This window comes from Ovis aries, chromosome 1 (genome assembly GCF_016772045.2).
Source record: "Ovis aries strain OAR_USU_Benz2616 breed Rambouillet chromosome 1, ARS-UI_Ramb_v3.0, whole genome shotgun sequence".
Classification (NCBI taxonomy): domain Eukaryota; kingdom Metazoa; phylum Chordata; class Mammalia; order Artiodactyla; family Bovidae; genus Ovis; species Ovis aries.
In genome coordinates, this window is record NC_056054.1 from 102,022,557 (window position 1) to 102,040,637 (window position 18,081).

Below are 18,081 nucleotides of genomic sequence, written 5' to 3' on the forward strand. Positions count from 1 at the left end.
CATTTTTCAGTGGCAAACTTAAAACAGGAAAGAAACTCTGTTAAACAGGCTCACATTGTGGGGATGGAAAGATTGTTTAGTCAGTAAATATTTATTGAGCCTATACCGTGTGCTAGGTAGTGCAGCAAAGAACAGAGTAGGCGTGGGGTCGGGAAGGGGAGGGAGGAGGAGAGGGGGGTTGGGCAAAGCAGGGCCGAGTGCCTGCGGAGCGCCTCCTGTTCTGGTCCCATAAATCAGGAGCTGAGAGGAGCACTCTAAGTCTGTCTCCCGATTTTATTCTCTACGGAGGAAGACCTGCTGCTGTGTCTCTCCCTTCGAAGCCAAGCTGATCAGTAAGAGATCTAGCCGTGAACCGGAAACTGGTGGTTTTGATGGTCCGAGTGGAAAAAATTACGTTTGCTCATACAGGATTTGGGGCCTGGGGCAGGAGAGAGGCTCAGAGCCGCTACCCAGGAAGTGACTCAGGAGCATGTAATGTCTGAGTTGCAGTTTTCTTTATCTCTCTGGAGAGCTTGTGGGTGGATCGGGGCGGGGGATGGTTAGGGAGGGTGCCCCTGAGGGGGGCGGCTATGGGCTCAGTGGTCCCAGCCCTAGGGGTGTTTGGGTTCTGTCAGGCTCCACTTGATTTCCTGACTTGGGACACCTTGGTAGCCAGAACTCTAATAATTTAGAGATGTGAGCACCACCTGTTGTCACAAATACTTGGAGGCTGTAAAAATGCCAGGAAGTCCTGCCCTAGACGTTGCCAGAAAGAAATGCTCTTGTGGTACCTCATGCTCTCCATCCGCCTTCATTGTTCACAATCTCAGAAGGTGGCAGCCCTGTGACTTCAGGGCTGGAAGCTGGGGCTGGAGTTACCCTGGGTTGCAGAGCTAGTGATGGGAAGGTGGGGCAGACATATCTAATTTATTTCATGGACACACCTAATTCATTACAGGTTTCAACTAGAAGAAGCTGTCTATATAGGAATCACATGAGGCCTTAAACCCTTACTATACCAGGAGAAATAATTATCACCATTTACCATCTGGGTCCAGAGTGGTCTATCTGTCTATCTTTTGAATCATTTTATAATTTATAGAAGAATAAGGAAATAGTAAAAATAACTGTATTAGATATAGCAAACTCATTTATTCCCTATTTTCCTGATTTGAAGATACACTCGTATGTTTGTATGTGTGTGCATGTTTGATGTGTGTATACATTCACACACACACACGTAGGCACGTATATATATCATCTTTATTCCATAATTGCAAAATATTTTCATTTTTATATTTATAAATACCAAATGATCAATCCAATGAATTTTTTTATTTCTGTATCAACTCTTTCTTTCCAGTTGCCTTGTTATATGCACCTGCCTTCAGCATCAATATGGCAAATATATCAAGTAACTTTTAGTGCATAAAAATGAGGTGAAAGAATAATGTCACATGTCTTTTTAGCAAAATGGTTGAGTAAGGTTCATGCATAATATTGTGTGACACAGTTCTTCCTGTTGAGTAACTAGCTGGATGGAAAATGCTATATTTCTCTTTGCTCTTAGAAACATTCTTCACTTACTGATTCCTGCAAGCTTATTTGGAGGAAGGATAGCTACTTGTATTCCTTTAATGAAATAATGGTCTTCATTGTCAGGGAATGCCATCTTCCACTACCCAGCATTCAGCTTTGGGAGAGGCAGACACCAAGGTGTGAGGAGGCAGACACCAAGGTGTGAGGAGGGCAGGCAGCATCTAGCTATCCAGCCAGAGCAGCAGAATAAATCCTGGTAACCAGTGAGGTAACAATATCTCGATAAGACCATATCTTGCTCTCCCAGGCATCAATCCCTGAGCTTGAGTAAATTCACTGGGAATATTGTCATCTGAACATGCAAAGTCTGAGATTATGATCAATTAAAATAATAAATTGAGTATGATCAGTTTATATGATCAATTTATACGATCAGTTTTGCTGTGGTCATTAGAGAGTTTGCTGTGGGTCTCTTTACGTTTATTTTTTAATTCATGTGATAGTTGTAAGATTTGCTCTTTTGCTAATTTTCTTCTCTTTGCCACTAGGTGAACAAAATGAAAAATTCTAACTTTTCAGCTGTGCTCAAGAAAAGCTAAAACAAATCAACAGCATATATAGAAACTTTCAAAAATAACTTTTTGAGAGATGATGCAATGCTTTGGGTACTGCCTGTGAAAACTGAAGTTGGTTGCAGATGCTGTCACAATGATTTGTTTCACCCTTGTGGTATTTTCTTGGTGTTCCTGTCATTCTTGTTTTCTCATATCTTGAGATGTTTCATGATAGAGAAAAAATGTGATCACAAAGACCTCAAAATGTAGCGTATGTGTGTGTGCTTAGTCACGTCCAACCAGACTGTAGCCTGCCAGGCCCCTCTGTCCGTGGGATTTTCCCAGCAAGAATAGCGGAGTGGGTTGCCATTTCCTCCTCCAGGGGATCTTCCTAACCCAGGAATCGAACCTGTGTCTCCTGTGTCTGCAGAATTGGCAGGTGCATTCTTTACCACTGAACCACCTGGGAATCCGAAATATAGCTTCCTTTCTAAAATAGTCCAGTGGACCCATATGGTAATTAGAAGACACAATGAGTTTTATTTAAAAAAAAAAAGTCATTCAGTCTTCCCTTTGTTCTTTAGAAGAACTCTAGGAAAGAATAAGAAATCTTTGCAAATAGAGCTGCTGAAAAAGGAAAGTCAAAATGTAAAGTGTGCGTTTCTTTAAAGCTTACAGCAAAACCCAATATTTGTCTGACATAATTTCCTTTTATTCTCCCAGTATCTGGAGGTTTTGTTGGGGAAGAAGTCAACCATGTATGTAGAGGAGAAATGGTCCTCTTTGAGGGTGGCAGGTGTCATTAGTTCAGATGCCAACACTGTGGTCTTAGAAGAGCTGAGATGGGCCTCACCTCCTTATCTGCTTTCCTCTCATGGAGTCCCTGACCCTCTCACCTCTCTGTCTATCAAATACATTTAGGCCTCTTTTCCTGACCTCCCAGGCCAACTCCATGGACTACCTGAGCAATTCAGTCAACAACAGTCTCATTTCCATTCAGTCATGTCTTTGTTTTGTTTTGTTTTGTTTTGTTTTTTTGCTTTAATATATATTTGTTTGGCTGCACTGGGTCTTAGTTGCAGCAAGCAGGATCTTTAGCTGTGACATGCAAACTCTCAGTAGTGGCTTGTGTGATCCAGTTCCCCAACCAAGGATTGAACCCAGGATCCCTGCATTGGGAATGCAGAGTCTTAGAAAATCCCATGGATGGAGGAGCCTGCTAGGCTGCAGTCCGTGAGGGCGCAAAGAATCGGACACGACCGAGCGACTTCACTTTCACTTTTCACTTTCATGCATTGGAGAAGGAAATGGCAACCCACTCCAGTGTTCTTGCCTGGAGAATCCCAGGGACGGGGGAGCCTGGTGGGCTGTCATCTATGGGGTCGCACTGTCGGACACGACTGAAGTGACTTAGCAGTAGCAGCAGCCACTGGACCACCAGGGAAGTCTCAGCTTCAGTTGTGTCTTGAAGTGGTTGTCTGTCCAACAGCACCCTCAAGATCTTCAGCTCATCCTCGTTGCACCCCCTCAGCTGAGGCTGGGCACAGGGAGGAAGAGCAAGGAGTCATGGATCCTGTTCTTCCCACTTCAGCCTGTATTCTTTTTTTTTTTTTTTAAACAGTGTCAGACTTTATTTTTTGGGGCTCCTAAATCACTGCAGATGGTGACTGCAGCCATGAAATTATTATTTTTTTTTTAGTTTTTTATTTTTAAAAATTTAAAATCTTTAATTCTTACATGCGTTCCCAAACCTGAACCCCCCTCCCACCTCCCTCCCCATAACATCTCTCTGGGTCATCCCCATGCACCAGCCCCAAGCATGCTGCATCCTGCATCAGACATAGACTGGCGATTCAATTCTTACATGATAGTATACATGTTAGAATGTCATTCTCCCAAATCATCCCACCCTCTCCCTCTCCCTCTGAGTCCAAAAGTCCGTTATACACAACGGTGTCTCTTTCCCTGTCTTGCATACAGGGTCGTCATTGCCATCTTCCTAAATTCCATATATATGTGTTAGTATACTGTATTGGTGTTTTTCTTTCTGGCTTACTTCACTCTGTATAATCGGCTCCAGTTTCATCCATCTCATCAGAACTGATTCAAATGAATTCTTTTTAACGGCTGAGTAATACTCCATTGTGTATATGTACCACAGCTTTCTTATCCATTCATCTGCTGATGGACATCTAGGTTGTTTCCATGTCCTGGCTATTATAAACAGTGCTGCGATGAACATTGGGGTACATGTGTCTCTTTCCATTCTGGTTTCCTCGGTGTGTATGCCCAGCAGTGGGATTGTCACTTTACTTGTCTTTGATTAATAAATTTCCTCATTATCCTCAGGGACCTCTCCACATTTGATGATGCTTCTCTCCTCTCATCCTCCCACCCCTGCAGAGGGGTTTTCCTCCTAATTCTGGGAGAAAAACAAGGCTCTTAGGCATAGTTTCCTCCACTTCTGCCATCCACAAACATATCTTCCTCCACACTCATCCTCACCTCTTTACTCCTTTTCACTTCTAGGCTGGCACCCCTCCTGCCCTTGATTGACCCTGCCTTTTTTGTATACTCTCTGACTTTCGCCATAGTTTTCTCCTCTTTTCTGTTTCTTTGATCCCTCTCCCTAGGGGCTCCTTTATCATAGTCTATACATACACTGTAGCTTTGTCAATATATATTAAAAAACCATTATCTCCTATGTATCAGGCAGCAGGTAAAAATACACCAACTACTATTTTTTAAAAAATTGAAGTGCAGTTGATTTATAATGTGGCAATTTCAGGTATACAGCAGATTTTTTTCTACTATAGGTTATTACAAGATATTGAGTATAGTTCTTGGTGCTATATAGTAGGTCCTTGCTGTATTATCTGTCAATCCCGAAATCCTAATTTATCAAACTCCCTTCTTCTTTGGTAACCATATATTTGTCTGTGAGTCTGTTCTGTTTTGCAAAAAAGTTCAGTTGTGTTCTTTTTAAAGATTCTAGGGCACAAGTGATATCGTATGATACTTGTCTTTCTCTGTCTGACTTACTTCACTTAGTGTGATGATTTCTAGGTCCATCCATATTGCCGCGTTATTTCGTTCTTTGTATGACTGAGTAGTACCCCATTGTATATTTGTATCACATCTTCTTTATCCATTCATCTGTCAGTGAATTCTTAGGCTGTTTCTTTGTCTTGGCCATTGTAAATAGTGCTGCTATGAACACTGGGGTGCATGTATCTTTTTGAATTGAGTTTTCATCTTTTCTGAATATATATCCACGAATGGGATTGCTGGGTCATATGGTAACTCTATTTTTAGCTTTTTAAGGAACTCCCATACTGTTCCCTATAGTGGCTGCACCAATTTACATTCCCACCAACAGTGTAGGAGGGTTCTCTGTTCTCCATAACCTCTCCAGCATTTATTACTTGTTGGCTTTTTGATGGTGGCCATTCTGACTGGTATGCGGTGACACATTGTACTTTTGATCGGCGTTTCTCTAATACTTGATGATGTTGAGCATCTTTTTATGTGTTATTGGCCATCTGTATGTCTTCTTCGGAAAAATGTTTATTTAGTTCTTCTGCTCATTTTTTGATTGGGTTGTTTGTTACATACCAGTTATTTTAACAGAAAGAATTCAACAGAGAGACTCATTAACTAGGTATCTTAAGGGTAAAGAGAACTCTAGGGTATTATGAGACTAGCAGTTTCAGGAAGCAGCAGTTACCCCCACAGCTAACTTCCAAGGGGAGAGGTTGAAAATATCAGAAGGTTGGAGGAGGGGCTCTGAGACTTAAGCCTCTGAGAAGGGGTGCTTCTTGCTGGTTCTGTGAGGTTGGGAAAACTGCACACTGGATTCAGCTGCCTTTGGGGAACAACACCCAAGCTAGTTCACATTCCTTCTGCAGGCCTTCTCCGTTGCGGATATGGAGTTCCTTTGTGGGGAAACTATCCTGCCAGGTGAAGAAATGAAGCTGGCATAACGCTATGAGCACCTGGAAACCACAGATAGAAGTAAGTTCCTCTCCTCTTCTGGTCTCCTTCTAAGATCTCCATTGGCAGAGGTAACTGGGATCCAGCTGCAAAGTAGAGTCCCAGGCCTGACTCCCCAAAGTGTGCAAAAGAGTAGTTTCAATGTCAACAGACACCAACTTCATAACTGGCGTCCCTACTCTCCTCTCTTTATTCCTTAATTATATGTCCACACGTGAGGAGTTTTCATGCTCTCTCTCAGCTCCATTCATTTTCTCAAATTCATGAAATTTGGCTTTGTTATCATCATGCTACTGCACTTTTTGAAAAAGGCCTTCCAGGGAGAGGGAGAGGGTGGGATGATTTGGGAGAATGGCATTAAAACATGTATACTATCATGTAAGAAACGAGTCGCCAGTCTGTGTCCGATGCAGGATACAGGATGCTTGGGGCTGGTGCACGGGGATGACCCAGAGAGATGTTATGGGGAGGGAGGTGGGAGGGAGTTTCATATTTGGGAACGCGTGTACACCCGTGGTGGATTCATGTCAATGTATGGCAAAACCAATACAGTACTGTAAAGTAAAATAAAGTAAAAAAGAAAAAGAAAAAGGCCTTCCAATGACCAAATCCCACGGGCCTGTTTCTGTGCTTATTTCACGTGGCCTGCCCAGTGAGGCATGTGACATTGAGGATCTGTTCTGTTAAATGTTAAATGCTATTCACACTACTTCATAAATGGAATATGTGTTCATTCAAAGTGTCAGCTACAAATATATAAGCGACATCACTGTTTAGTTGTGAATTCACCCAGCACACAGCAAACACCCTCAGCCAAAGCCATTTATTTATAGTATCGTAACGTGGTATCAGAGGGATTGGGGGCAGGAGGAGAAGGGGACGATGGAGGATGAGATGGCTGGATGGCATCACCAACTCGATGGACATGAGTGTGAGTAAACTCCGGGAGTTGGTGATGGACAGGGAGGCCTGGCGTGCTGCAATTCATGGGGTCACGAAGAGTCGGACACGACTGAGCAACTGAACTGACTGAACTGAACCTGGTATCAGAAATCGTATCTGTATTCAAGGTTGATTAAGTTAGGTCATGTTTGGAATTTCTTTAAAAGTTTATTTCTCTTCATTGCTTATTTATTCAGCAAGTACATATCAAGGACCTTCCCATGCCAGAGTCTTTTCCAGGGCACACAGATTTACAGGGAACAAAACAAAGTTCCTGCTCTCACAGAGATCTCATTAGGCATATGTACTTTGGTACCTGTTGCAAAAATATTGAAATTGCAGATAGGAAAAAAAGAAAGAAAGAAAGAGGGAGTGAAGGAGTGAGTGAGAGAGGAGACACTTATAATTCTATCATCCGGGTTAATTTTTCAGTGTGTATTCTTCTCAACCTGTGTTCTATGCATAACATGTAAACATTGCTATTTCACACTGATGTGGGATAACACTTGATTGTTTTAATGTGACTGTGCATTGTAAATACAGCCCGTGGGGTTCTCTAGGCAAGAATACTGGAACAGGTTGGCATTTCCTCGTCCAGTGGACCACGTTTGTCAGAACTCTTCTCCGTGACCCATCTGTCTTGAGTGGCCCTGCATGGCGTGGCTCACAGCTGGAGTTACACAACCCCCTTTGCCATGACAAGGCTGTGATCCATGAAGGGGATCCATGGACAGTATGAAAAGGCAAAAAGGTACGACATTGGAAGATGAGTCCCCGAGGTCAGAAGGTGTCCAGCATGATACTGGGGAAGAGTGAAGGGCAGTTACTAATAGCTCCAGAAAGAATGAAGTAGCTAGGCAGAAGTGGAAATGACACTCAGCTGTGGATGTATCTGGGGGTAAAAGTAAAGTCGGATGCTGTGAAGAACAAGAGTGCGTAGGAATCCGGAATGTTAGTTCTGTGAATCAAAGTAAATGCAGGAGATGGCAAGATTGGACATTGACATCTTAGGAATCAGTGAAAGGGAAGTAAAAAGGACAGGAAATGGGTGAATTTAATTCAGATGACCGTTATATCTACTATGGTGGGCAAGAATCCCTTAGAAGAAATGGAGTAGCCCTCAGAGCCAACAAAAGAGTTCAGAATGAAGTATTTGAGTGCAACCTTAAAAATGACAGAGTGATCTTGGTTTGTTTCTGAGGCAAACCGTTCAACATCACAGTAACTGAAGTCTGTGCCTCAACCACTGATGCTGAAGAAGCGGAAGTTAACCTGTCTTACAAAGATCTATGACACCCTCTAGTTCAGTTCAGTTGCTCAGTCGTGTCTGACTCTTTGTGACTGCAGCACGCCGGGCTTCCCTGTCCATCACCAACTCCCAGAGCTTGCTTATATCCATCGAGTTGGTGATGTTATCCAACCATCTCATCTTCTGTCATCCTCTTCTCCTCCTGCCTTCAATCTTTCCCAACATTAAGGTCTTTTCCAATGAGTCAGTTCTTCGCATCAGGTGGCCAAAGTATTGGAGCTTCAGCTTCAAGATCAGTCCTTCCAATGAACATTCAGGATTGATTTCCTTTAGGATTCACTGGTTTGATCTCCTTGCAGTCCAAGGGACTCTCAAAAGGCTTCTCCAACACCAGTGCAAAAGTATCAGTTCTTCAGCACTCTGCATTCTTTATAGTCCAATTCTTGCATCCATACATGACTACTGGAAAAGCCATAGCTTTGACTCATCAGACCTTTGTCGGCAAAATAATGTCTCTGCTTTTTAATATGCTCTCTACGTTGTTCATAGCTTTTCTTCTAAGGAGCAAGCGTCTTTTAATTTCATGACTACAGTCACCATCTTCACACCAAAAAAAAGTTGTCTTTTTCATCATAGGGGACTGGAATTCAAAAATAGGAAGTCAAAAGATACCCAGAATAACAGACAAGTTTGGCCTTGGAGTACAACATGAAGCAGGGCAAAGGATAACAGAGTTTTGTCAAGAGAACATTCGGATCATAGCAAACACCCTCTTCCAACAACACAAGAGATGGCTCTACACATGGACATCACCAGATAGTCACTACTGAAATCAGATTATGCTCTTTGCAGCCAAAGATGGAGAAGCTCTATACCGTCAGTAAAGACAAGACTTGGAGCTGACTGGCTCAGATCATGAGCTCCTTATTGCAAAATTCAGGTTTAAATTGAGGCAAGTAGTGAAAACCACTAGGTCATTCAGGTGTGACCTAAATCAAATCCCTTATAATTATACAGTGGAGATGATGAATAGATTCAAGGGATTAGATCTGGTAGGCAGAGCACCTGAAGAACTATGGATGGAATTCTGTAACATTGTATAAGAGGCAGTGACAAAACCATCCCCCAAAAAAAGAAATGCAAGAATGCAAAGTGGTTGTTTGAGGAAGCTTTACAAATTGCTGAGAAATAAGAGAAGTGAAAGGCAAGGGAGAAAGGGAAAGATATACCCAACTGAATGCAGAGTTCCAGAGATAGCAAGCAGAGATAAGAAGGCAAAGAAATAGAACAATGCAAAGAAATAGAGGAAAGCAATAGAATGAGAAAGACTAGAGATCTTTTCAAGAAAATTGGAGATTAGGGGACCATATCATGCAAGAATGGGCACCATAAAGGGCAGAAATGGTAAGGACCTAACAGAAGGAGAAGATATTAAGAAGAGGTGGCAAGAATACACAAAAGGTGGCAAGAATACAGAAAAGGTCTTAATGACCTGGATAACCACGATATCCTGGAGTGTAAAGTCAAGTGGGCTTGAGAAGCATTACTACCAACAAAGCTAGTAGAGGTGATGTAATTCCAGTTGAGCTACTTAAAAATCCCAGAAGATGATGCTGTTAAAGTGCTGCACTCAATATATCAGCAAATTTGGAAAACTTGGCAGTGGCCACAGGACTGGAAAAGGTTTTTCATTCCAATCCCAAAGAAGGGGAGTGTCAACAGGTGTTCAAACTACTGTATAACTGTGCCCATTTCATATGCTAACAAAGTTGTGCTTAAAATCCTTCAGGCTAGGCTTCAGCAGTATGTGAACTGAGAATTTCTAGATGTACAACCTGGATTTTGAAGTGTCAAAGGAACCAGAGATCAAATTGCCTGCGTTCATTGGCTCATAGAGAAAGCAAGAGAGCTCCAGAGAAACATCTACCTCTGCTTCATTGACTACGCTGAAGCCCTTGACTGTGTGAATCACAACAAACTGTGGAAAATTCTTAGAAATGGGAGGGCCAGACCACCTTACCTGTCTCCTCAGAAATCTGTATGCAGGTCAAGAAGCTACAATTAGAACCAGACATGGAACAACTGACTGGTTCCAAATTGGGAAAGGAGTCTGACAAGGCTGTATACTGTCTCCCTGCTTATTTAACTTATATGTAGAGTGTTATTGTTGTTCAGTTACTAAGTTGTGTCCAACTCTTTGCAACCCCATGGACTGCAGCCTGCTAGGCTCCTCTGTCCATGGGATTCTCCGGCAAGAATATTTAAGTGGGTTGCCATTTCTTTCTACATGGGATCTTCCTGACCCAGGAATCGAACCTGTGTCTTCTACAGTGGCAGGCAGATTCTTTACCACTGAGCCACTAGGGAAGCCTTATATGCAGAGTATATCATATGAAATGGCCAGGCTGGATGGATCACAAGCTGGCATCAAGATTGTTGGGAAAAAACATTAATAACTTCAGATACGCAGATGATACCACTCTGATGGCAGACAGTGAAGAGCAACAAAAGAGCCTCTTGATGAAAGTGAAAGAGGAGAGTGACAAAGCTGGCTTGATGCTCAACATACAGAAAACTAAGATCATGGCATCTATCCCATCACTTCATGGCTGATAAAAGGGGAAAAAGTGGAAGCAGTGACATTTATTTTCTTGAGCTCCAAAATCACTGTGGATGGTGACTGTAGCCATGTACCTCAAAGATGCTTGCTCCTTGAAAGGAAAGCTATGACAGACCTAGATAGAGTATTAAAAAGCAGAGACATCACTTTGCTGACAGAAGTCTGCATAGTCAAAGCTCTGGTTTTTCCAATAGTCATTTACGGATATGAGAGTTGGATCATAAAGAAAGCTGAGCATTGAACAATTGATGCTTTTTGAATTGTGGTGCTGGAGATGACTCTTGAGAGTCCCTTGGACTGCAAGGAGATCAAGCCAGTGAATCCTAAAGGAAATCAACCCTGAATATTCATTGGAAGGTCTGATGCTGAAGCTGAAGCTCTAATACTTTGGCCACCTGATGTGAAGAGCCTACTCACTGGAAAAGACCTTGATGCTGGGAAAGATGGAAGGCAAAAGGAAAGGGGCATGGCAGAGGAAGAGATGATTAGATAGCATCACCAACTCAATGGACATGAATCTGAGCAAACTTGGGGAGATAATGAAGGACAGGGGAGCCTGGCATGCTATAGTCCATGAGGTCACGAAGAGTCAGACTTGACTTGGCCACTGAACAGCAACAATGACATTGTAAATACCTTTTCATATCACTGAATAATCTGCCGCTTTATTTCTAATGGCTGCATGGTGTAACTGGAGTCTATTTGATTGGAGTGTCTAGCTAGCCAAGAGCATTCAGTCCCTAACTGTGACAGTGTCTCCACTTAAGTATATAACATTTGTTTGGGAGGGTGGTTCTCAGACTTCAGTGTACATAAGACTTCCCTTTGGAGCTTGCTGATAATTCAGATGCTTGGGCTGCACATTCAGAGATTCTAATCCAGGAGGTCATGAGTCTGCATCTTAAGCATCTTAAGAAGTCTCACTTATCAGTTAGGGGCTTAGGATGTAGGTGGTCCCAGATCCCATGTGAGAATCTTTGGTGTGACTCACTGGAATAACATGTGCAGTCATAACTCCCTTCTCCACTTCATGGGGGTCTTGGGAGTTAGATTTCCCTCAAGGTAAAGCGGTTTAAGCCACACTAGATATGAATCAGCTATAGTAGCGAATGAATCAGAGGGTTGAATTTGAGTTGGTAGGAGTCATAGCTGAGAAATATACTATACCAAGATTAAGCGACAGGGGCAGGTTTGAAATTAGGGTGTTAAGCTGAAGTGCAACAGACATGGGTTCCTGGATCAGAATGGAAGCAGTGAGGGGGTTCTGTGGGTGTGTGCTAAGTCGCTTCAGTCGTGTCCAACTCTTTGCGACCCTGTGAACTGTAGCCCACCAGGCTCCTCTGTCTATGGGATTCTCCAGGCAAGAATACTGGAGTGGGTTGCCGTGTCCCCCTACGGGGGATCTTCCTGACCCAGGAGTTGAACCCACATCTCTTACATTTCCTGCATTGGCAGGTGGGTTCTTACCACTAGCGCCACCTGTGAGGCCCAAGGGGGTTCTAGCCATGCCTATTAATTAATATCAGGGGTGCTATTCTGTGTTGTCTTGGTGCTGTTGGTGACTAGGTCAATGGGCAGGTCAGCTTGGCTTGAAGATACAGAGTCGAGGACATTGAAGGTTGCAGAAGCCCTTGACTTGTATTGCCCATAGATCAGCTAGAAATGGTCTGACTCTCAGGACTGAATGAAATTAACTAGAACCATCTCCACACTAACCTTTGGCCAGCAGAAATTCCAAGCCTTCTGGGTGACCTCTGTGTATCCCCACGGCTTGTATTCTCATGGCTGCCTCCTACCTTTATTGGCTTTCTGCTTCCTTGACACAGATAATTCAACCTCTTTTTTACATTTATACCAAAAAACCATCCACACCAGCATCTGTGATTTTGTTTAGATTTGGGCTCCTGAAAAAGGATATATCACACCTCTCACCTGTGGGCTCCTCCCTCTTTTCTGCTTCCTTCTTGGAAAAAACCCAGATTTCTGTTTTCATGACCATCAGTTTGTCAGTCACCTTTTATCATTTGGGTGGACCCTCTAGAACTCGCCTTCCATCCTGAACTCATGACATTTTTCTCAGCAACTCTACCTCAAAGAGATATTTTGCTATTATAGTAACACTCCCTCCCTTTTAACTGACATTCCTGAGCCTGTACCCACCCAGAAGGTGGGATGGGGTGGGGTGTTCATTTCTTGCGCTAAACTTACCTGCTTAACAAGTTGCAGGGCTCAGCAAGTTGCAGGATGGGAGTTGGTAAGGCGGTTCTCAGTCTGCAGCTGTGGTCCTTAACAGATGAGTAACTGTCAGTTAGCACTGCACAGCTCCACTGGCAGAAGTCATTTTTGTAGTTCTGTCTTGGTCTGTCCTTCCAGATAGTTTTCTTCATTTTTCAACAGATGGCTGGCAGGGGGACTCCTCTGGGTAGTGATTTTTGAAACACTTGCCCTCCAGAGCTGGCTGTGATCATGAACAGAATCCTAGATGCTGAAATGAACACAAAGCCTGTAGTGGACACCACTCTTCCTATCGAGAGATATCGAAGATGTCTGCCACATTCTACGTTTATTCATATGTTACCATATCACTGAAATTCACATGTTTTAGAATTGAAATGCACATTTAATATAATGCTCCCCCTAGCCCCCAACAAAAATGCTGCTTTTAAACCAGTGGTGCCTCTTAGAACCCACAATATCTTAGAATAAAGGAATGTAGTAGGAATACTTATCCTCAAAGGATCTGGGTTTAAGAACCGTGAAGCACTGTCCGGCCTACAACCTCAGTTACAAGTGAATGGAAAGTGAGAATCTTTTGTCTGTTTGCAATTCCAATAAGGGACACACGTTGTCATCTCTCCCTGCCAGCCCAGGGCCAGGGCGGTGAAGCGAGAGGTCCTTTCTGCGTTTCCTATTGACAAGTGTTGACTCATTGGAAAAGACTCTGATGCTGGGAGAGATTGGGGGCAGGAGGATAAGGGGACGACCCAGGATGAGATGGCTGGATGGCATCACGGACTCGATGGACGTGAGTCTGAGTGAACTCCGGGAGATGGTGATGGACAGGGAGGCCTGGCGTGTGGCGATTCATGGGGTCGCAGGGAGTCGGACACGACTGAGCGACTGAACTGAACTGAACTGATGATGATATTCGCAACATTGCAGTCGGTCACCACTAGGTGGCGCACAAGCCCCAGGCTTGAAATTTTGAGGCCCACACCCCTCCCAGATGGGGTCCTTTCTAGAAGGCTTTTAAGGAGCTGCTGCTGATGCTAAGTCGCTTCAGTCGTGTCCGACTCTAAGCGACCCCTTGGGCTGCAGCCTACCAGGCTCCTCTGTCCATGGGATTCTCCAGGCAAGAGTACTGGAGTGGGTTGCCATTGCCTTCTCCGTTTAAGGAGCTGCTGCTGAGATACTGACTAGCAATATATCATGGGTGAGCAGGTTGAGCTGGGTGAAGGCAAAGACTCCATGGAGCAGCTGGAGGAGGGTTTGGGCAGCAGGAATAGGGAGAGAAGTGAGAGTTCATTCATTAGAGTAATGATACAGAATGAGTGCCTGTAATTGCCTAGGTGGGTACGGGTAAAGAATAAGATAGGGACAGTCCTCACCCCGGTAGAATCTCTGGTCTAGTTGTTCAGTCGCTCGGTCGTATTTGGCTCTGTGACCCCATGGACTGCAGCACAGCAAGCTTCCCTGTCCCTTCACTGTCTCCCTCAGTTTGCTCAAACTCATGTCCCTTGAACTTGTGATGCCTTCCAACCATCTCATCCTCTTTCACCCCCTTCTCCTCCTGCTCTCAATCTTTTCCAGCAGCAGGGTCTTTACCAACGAGGCTGCTCTTCACATCAGGTGGCCAAAGTATTGGAGCTTCAGCGGCGTTCCTTCCAATGAATATTCAGTGTTAAACTCCTTTCAGATTCACTGGTTTGATATGCCTCTATATTTCCTGACAAATATTAAATCACTTTTATATAGTTCAAAAGTGTATTATTATATTATTTTTGTACAGTTCCTTTTCAAGGTATAAACTTATAAGGGTATAATTGGCATCTTTTAACAATGAGGCCTCCCATCCAAGAACAAAACAAGTCTTCATGTATTGGAGTTTATACACATTTCGCATGATTTACCCCTAAGGGTATCATGTTATTGTTATTATAAAGTTGATGGGGTTTTTTTTGGTATGTTTACTCTGTAATGTGTTACTATACTTTAGATCTAATGGGTTTTCAGTCCATTTTCTTAAATTTCCTAGGTAGAAACCTTAACATATGTACATTGAGGTATATGTTAATATTAATATATATAATATTTCATCACATATGTGCCTTCCTGAAGTGAATTTTACCTGACAGCATGTATTATTTTTTCATGGCATCGAAGTGCAAAGGAAAACTGCTCTTGGCTAGAATTTTATTCAGGAATTTTTGTCTGTATTTATAAATTTGTAGTTTTCAGGGGGCTTTGGGGTTTTGTTTTTGGGGTTATGCTACCTTTGAAAAAAAATTATAAAGTGCCCTTCATGTTTGTATTCTCTGATACAGTTTAAATCATGTGGGAATTATTATTCCACGATTGTTTGAAAATATTCACCCTGAGAAACAATTTTGCCTAGAGCTTCTGAGAGCGTGATTATTTGACAATCTTCTAAATTTTTTCTATGGTTATACCTCTTTGGGAATCAGTTTTCCCAGAAAAATCATCCATTACCCAACCCCCCCCCCCCCCCCCGCCTGCCACCCTGCCAGGCTTTCTTTCCCTTTCTTCCCTCTCTCTCTCCTTTCTTTTCTTATTCTATCTTTTAAAGAATAAAGTCGTTACAACTCATCTCTCTTCTTCTATATTTGTAGCCAATGTTTTTGATTTCACTAAATGTATATTATCTTTTTTCTTTCTTAATTATTTTAATGATCTTCCAAATATCTTGGATTCTTTCACTTATTAATTAATTGGCTATTCTGTCTTCTAGTCATGGATTTATACTTATTTCTTTGTATTTTCCTCCTTCCTGCTTTGTTTGTTTTGTGTCTTAATTTTTTAGTTTATTGAATTAAATGGTTAGTTTATTAATTTTTTATTGTTAAGTAAATAAAGTGCTTAAGGCTGTAGCTATAGATCTTAATATTTGTTGTCTTTTTATTCTTATTTTTAAATGTCATCTTAATTGTAGTTACATGTTTTTTCTTAAACTGAGTTATTTTGAGTGCTTAAAAAATCCCAAATATCTTAGATATAATCATCTATTATCAATTTCTAGCTCTATAGCATTATCATCAAAGGTGTGTTTATTACAGTTTTAATTATCTTTGGTTAGCTTTTATAAATCTTTTGTAGGTGCTTAAAATATGTGTATTTTCCAAAGTGTGTAGAGTTCACATATACCTATTAGATAAAAAATAGTAAAAAAAAAAAAAGTATTGGTCACATCTATCAAGCACTTTCTATATATCAGGCAATGTATGAAGCATTTAAGTACATTTAACACATAATATTATTTTTATGAAATTGATTTTACAGATGAGGAAACTAAGACTTAAAGAGGTTTCATTGTCCAACATCATAAAGCTAGTATGATGGAGTGAGAAATTAAGCCCAGATTGGCTTATCTACAGAGTTCATGCTCTTCCCTACTACTTCAAACAAATTTTCTATGAAATTTTTATTTTCTGTTTTCCTGCTAAAGATGAAGAAAGATATGTCTGTACTCCTATTGTTTTTCTGTCTGTTCTGCCTTATATTTCCAGCTTCTTTTTATTTTTATTTGGATGCCATGTTATTTGACACATTTGACACAAGACTTCCCTCGCTAGAAATGTTAGCTCCATGAGCAGAGGTTCTTTCTTATTTTCAGCTTATCTTGGGGCTTCCCTGGTGGCTCAAATGATAAAGAATCTTCCTGCAATGGGGTGGACCTGGGTTTGATCTCTGGGTTGGGAAGATCCCCTGGAGAGGGGAATGGCTAGCCATTCCAGTCTTCTTGCCTAGAGAATTCCATGGACAGAGGAGCCTGGTGGGCTACAGTCCATGAGATCGCACAGAGTGGACACGACTGAGCAACTAACACTTTCAACTTTTCAGCTAATCTTTAATACCAGGATAGTACCTGACACATAGTAGTTTCTCAATAAAATAGCTGTCGATTGAATGATAATCACATTTTCGTGGTTGATTGTACCCTTCAACAATAAAAATGGATTCATCTATTGCTTTTAAAAATATTTAATTAATTAGTTGGCTTTTGGCTGTGCTGGGTCTTTGTTGCTGCCTGGGTTTTTCTCCAGTTGCAGTGAGTGGGGACTGTTGCGTGGCTGTGGTGTGCTGCGCTTCTTGTTGCGATGGCTTCTCTTATTGTGGAGCACAGGCTCTAAGGTGTTCAGGCTTCAGCAGCTGTGGCACGTGGGCTTAGCTGCTCCATGGCACGTTGTATCTTCCTAGCCTAGGGATTGAACTCATGGCTCCTGCATTGGTAGGTGGATTCTTTACCCCTGAGCCACCCAGGAAGCCCCCGATTATTGCTTTTCATGTTAAACTGTATTGATCTGGCTTTAATACTGTGACCTTTGCTTCATTTGTTCTCATTTACACAATCTATTTTGTTCCTCCTTCAACATTTAGGCTGAGTGTTTAGTTTGTTTTAGAAGTTTCTTTCATAGAAGCATAGAGCAGGACTTGTTTTTGCTTTTTTAGGGGCTCTAGCAGGTGAGTATGAATATTGTAATGGATATTACTGAAGGAATCGCAGAAAGAACACACGTTTTCTGAGTGAAAAATAAATCCTGTTCTAGAGGCTGCGATGATGATGCTTCATCTCAGTTTCAACCTGAGAGTGATGAATTTCCAAAACCATAGAAGAAACCCAAGGAGAAATGAATGCTTGCTAATTATTTATTGTTAATTTTTACAAGGTTTATAATTTGAATAGGCAGTCCCTTCAGATTAGCTTTGAGAGTTATGATTCATTAAAGTTAAAATCATAGAGTTATTGGAAGATAGTATAAAACATTTAATTCTTCTTTCCACTATAAGCAATTCCTTAAAGATGTTAGAGTCCCAGAAACCAAAAGTGGAGCAATTCTACCAATACACATTACAGCTAGATGTCTGAGATATGTGGAGAAAGAAAAAGCCAAGAATCCTAAATCAACCAGCTCAATCAACTGGAAAGGAGAGAATTTCTTGGAACATCTGGAAGTGACTTCAAGACG

General features: G+C 42.0%; 1 long non-coding RNA gene across 1 annotated transcript; it reads left to right on the forward strand.

The window, feature by feature from the left end:
* Positions 1-220: 220 nt before the first annotated feature.
* Positions 221-15,998, forward strand: LOC132658146 (uncharacterized). Its single transcript, XR_009597307.1, has 2 exons — positions 221-332; positions 5,981-15,998. It is a non-coding gene; the product is annotated as an uncharacterized LOC132658146 (long non-coding RNA).
* The last annotated feature ends 2,083 nt before the right edge of the window (positions 15,999-18,081 follow it).